The sequence below is a fragment of the Ranitomeya imitator genome, unplaced genomic scaffold, assembly GCF_032444005.1.
Source record: "Ranitomeya imitator isolate aRanImi1 unplaced genomic scaffold, aRanImi1.pri SCAFFOLD_1334, whole genome shotgun sequence".
Classification (NCBI taxonomy): domain Eukaryota; kingdom Metazoa; phylum Chordata; class Amphibia; order Anura; family Dendrobatidae; genus Ranitomeya; species Ranitomeya imitator.
The window spans coordinates 26955-31268 of NW_027193335.1; the positions used below are offsets into that span (position 1 = coordinate 26955).

The following is a 4314-nucleotide window of genomic DNA, read 5'->3' on the forward strand; positions in this document are numbered from 1 at the left end:
TGGTGCACCCGCCGTGTCAACCCCCCGGAGCGGGCGGCGGGATCCCACCTCGGCCGGAGCGCCCCGGCCTTCACCTTCATTGCGCCACAGGGTTTCACGTCGCAACGGGGGGAGTGACGATGGTAAACCCCATCAGGTGGGCCCAGGGCAGGTGAGTCTGGCCTTGGGGGGACGTAAGGGATAAAGGAGAAGAGACCATCAGGGCACGGAGCCTCAGGCCTCCCTCGTTGTCACCCTTGCGAGGGGACCCCAGCTGCGCCATGGAGGCGATAGATGGAGGGGCAACCCTCAGACAGGCATAGCCCCGGGAGCACCCCGGGGCCGCAAGGTGCGTTCGAAGTGTCGATGATCAATGTGTCCTGCAATTCACACTTAATTCTCGCAGCTAGCTGCGTTCTTCGACGCGCGCGCCGAGTGATCCACCGTTAAGAGTCGCGCTTTCTGGTTTGGGGACACTCGGAGGCGCCCCCCTTTTCACTCTCGTGTCAGCCGGCCGCAAAAGACTGGGATGCTTTGGAGGGTTGTTTTCAAATCTCGGCCCTGTTGCCCGGGCGCTCGGCCTCCCCGTCCCTCCCTCCAGCGGGGAGGAGAACAAAGGAGGGCTCGAGGCTTCTCAACCTACCGCCCAGACCCACATACCCCGGGGAGGGGTGTGTGAGCGCACAGGAGAATGGTACCCGGGACGGCCTTTCGCGTACGCGGGGGGCTTCTTATTTTTCCTCGGCAGGCAGCGGCAGGGCAACAATCGTCGGCGCGAGGCCGGGCGTCTTTTTCCTGGGCGACGGAGCGAGAGGGGCTCCCCGCACCCTCCCGACGTCGCCCGCCCGCTGTCCTCACGTGCCCTCACCGTCCCCACCCTGCGGAGCGCCCTGGCGAAGCAGAAAGAGACCTACCACCGCCCCCATCACGTTCGGTACCCTTCGGGGATTTGGCGGGCGGCTGGCCTCCTGATCTGCACCTCATCGGTATTTTTCACTCGCCCATTAAAGATCCTTCCACAGGTTCATCTAGGGAAACCTTGTTACGACTTTTACTGTCTCTAGATAGTCAAGTTCGATCGTCTTCTCGGCTCTCCACCATGGGTCTTGGCCGAACCCGGCGGGGCCGATCCAAGGACCTCACTAAACCATCCAATCGGTAGTAGCGACGGGCAGTGTGTACAAAGGCCAGGGACTTAATCAATCGAGGGAGAGAAGCCAGATAGGAAGCCCCGCAGCGGGAAGGGCACCCGGAGGAAGGGAAATCCTCCTCGTCGTCCGTGCCGGCAGGCGGGCATCCCGGGGCGTCACCTTCCGGAGGAAAACAGGAGCCTGAACGGCGAGTGCAGTGCCACTGGGGAGATCGTGCACGCTGTACGGTGCGAGGCGGCCGATGCGGAGGGTGTCTGGAAAAAAACCCACCTTGCACGGAGAGGGCGAGGTGACTGGCCTCCGGAGGACACCACGGCTCCCCTGCCTCGTGACCCACCGCTCCCGGGGCGACACACAGAGTCGCTGCTGGGGAGAGGGGCCAGGGCGGTGGGGGGCCTATGCGGCGCCACCATCTGGCTTAGACCCGGCCTCCCGATCGGAGGGCATCTGTTGTAAAAACCACCCCTTGCACGGGGAGGGCCGTAGGTGACTGGCCTTCGGAGGACGCCACGGCCACCCTGCCTCGTGACCCACCGCTCCCGGGGCGACACACAGAGTCGCTGCTGGGGAGAGGGGCCAGGGCGGTGGGGGGCCTATGCGGGGCCTCCGTCTGGCTTAGACCTGCCTCCGCCGCGGGGGGTCCTCGACCCACCGGCGGACGGGCGCGAGGAGTGGGAGAGGGGGGCTGGCCGTCGGGGTCCACCGCGGCTCAGGCGCAGAGCCCGCCAGCGACGCGGAGGTCGCACGGGGGGCGCAGTTGGCCTGGCCGTGTCGGCGTCGCCCTATGGCGTAGTCCCTCGTCCCGGGCTCTTGCCCGTAACCTCAAAGGAGCCCCAACCGAGCGGCGTCTCCCCCCCAAAGCCGTGCCTCCGCTGTTGAGAACAGAAGAAGCCCGGGGCGGCAGTTCGCCGGGTACTCCCCTTCGCCAAAACTCTTTTTGCCCCACTCGTCTCTCCCTTTTCCATCCTCCCTTCTCGCTCTGGGGCGTCCGCTTGGTCTCTCTCTCTCTCTCTCGCTCTCTCCCTCTCGCGCTCCCTTCCGAGCCGCCTCGGAGGACGTCGGACGAGCGGGGAAGGCGACGGCGTTCGGCCGGGCACACCACGCGGTGAGAACCCACTCCGCCTGCCTCCCCACGCGTCTGTCGTCCCCCCACTATCGTAGGGGCTCGGGAAAAGACTGGAGAACGCGGAGCTCGGCGGTGGCGTGGAAGCGCCACCCACCGCCGCCGCTCTCGCCGATGCCCACCGCGGAGGCCGCCCATCGGACGCTGGGTGGGGGTCGGCACGGGCCTCCGCGGGCGAGCTGCGCATCTGGAAGTCAAAGGGCCGCCCTCGGAGAAGATCGTTGTGCTACCCCGCGCGGGGAGCGATTCGGACGACGGGCCCCCACGCCGAGGTGGGTGGGCGCCCCGCCATTCGCCCGCGCGGGTCGTCGGACCCCTGCCGTACCACAGTTCGGGTCAAACTCCCCCTCTGCACGGCAGCCACCGTCCTGCGAACGGGAGGCGACTGCCGGCGTGCACGCCCAAGGATGCGTGCCTGAATCCCGGGGGGGTAAAAGAGGAAGGAGACCGCCCGCCTTAGACCGACGCGGGCTCCAAAGCCCGGGCCGAGCGAGCGGCACCACCTCCCCACCCGGGAGCGCTGAGCCAAATCGATCGGAGGAAGAGCCGGTGGGGGGCATGGGTGAGAAACCCCACCCGCTGCCATCCTTCCCCTCGGGGAGACGGGGAAGAAACATGCCCGATAGTCCTGGAGGTCCCTCTCCGACACGCTACGGGCGCCCTCGAGACGGAATCCGGGTCACAGTGCGATTCTCTCATAGGTCTCCCCGGTGGCGTGGAAGCGGGAGACATCCGACACAGAGAAACGCCAAGCCTGCTCTGAGGGGACCGAGTCAGGGGGTGCAATCCGCCCTCCTGGAGCCCTCCTCGGGACGAAGACTCCAGATCTGCCTCCCTTCTGACATCCGTCACCCTCGGAGAACCAGAACACGCTTGGGGAGGGTCCGTTCAGGCTCAGGCGACCCGGGAAACGCGTCTCTGACTTGGGGCAGACGACCGGCAAGAGTCCCCCTGGAGCCGCGGAAGCCTGGTGTCGACGCGAGGGCGGACTTCCATGCAAACAGGGGGGTACTCGCCAAACCGCCTACCCGACTTGAGGAACCACGAAAACATCGGAAATCAGTCGGGCCCGAGAGGTACCCCTCTCTCCTATATCCTGCAGCTGGTGTGCAAAAGTGGGTATTTGCATGGCGAAACACCGACCCACACTTTAAGGGAGCGAAGCCGAAAAGTGTCCGACTTCCTGGAGCTGTGCGGCGGATCCGGCGGCCAGAAATTCCTCATTCCGGTTCTATTTTTTTTTTTTTTCGATTTTGCGAAATTTGGCGGCCAGGCGGCGTAGCTGGGGCCTGGACTAGCCCGAAACACCTGGAGCCGGCGAGCGGAACGAATTTCCCAACGTTCTGCGGCTCCCGGAAGCCAAAAACGCATCGCCGAAAAATTTCAAAGTCCCAAGGACTCGTTCTTGAAAATCGATCCGGGGGCCATGGAAGTGTCCTCGGTACAGCTTCAGAGCTTTCCCCCCGCCTGGAAGTCTGAAAGTTCTATGTTTGTTCTAAGTGGAAAATCGCGTTTTTTTCAGTGTTCCACCCATCAGACCCAAACTTTGCCCACGCTTAGGTCTCTGTCTCGGGGTGCTTTACAACATATTGACGCCCCTTTAGGGTGGAAGTAGGGGAAAGGGGTCATTTTTCACAAAATCGGAAATTTCTCAAAATATTTCTAAGTGTCAAGGACACTTTTGGAAAATCTTCCCCAGGCTCCTGGAAGCCTCCTCGGTACGCCTACTGCGGTTTCTCCCTGCCTGGAAGTCTGACACTTGTCTGAAATTTTTAGAGTATGAAAATGCGGTTTTTCACCCAAAATTCGACTTTGCGCCCATGACTCGCAAACTTCACCCACATTTGGGCGACTGTCCTGGGGTACCTCACAACATATTGACGCCCCCCCTGGCGTGGAAGTAGGGGAAACGTGTCAATTTTTCACAAAATCGTGATTTTTTCAAAATATTTCTAAGTGTCAAGGACACTTTTGGATAATCTTCCCCAGGCTCCTGGAAGCCTCCTCGGTACGCCTCCTGCGGTTTCTCCCTGCCTGGAAGTCTGACACTTGTCTGAAATT

General features: G+C 62.7%; 1 non-coding gene across 1 annotated transcript; it reads right to left on the reverse strand.

The window, feature by feature from the left end:
• Nucleotides 1-282: 282 nt before the first annotated feature.
• LOC138653075 (5.8S ribosomal RNA) lies at nucleotides 283-434 on the reverse strand. Its single transcript, XR_011315716.1, has one exon. It is a non-coding gene; the product is annotated as a 5.8S ribosomal RNA (ribosomal RNA).
• Nucleotides 435-4314: the final 3880 nt, after the last annotated feature.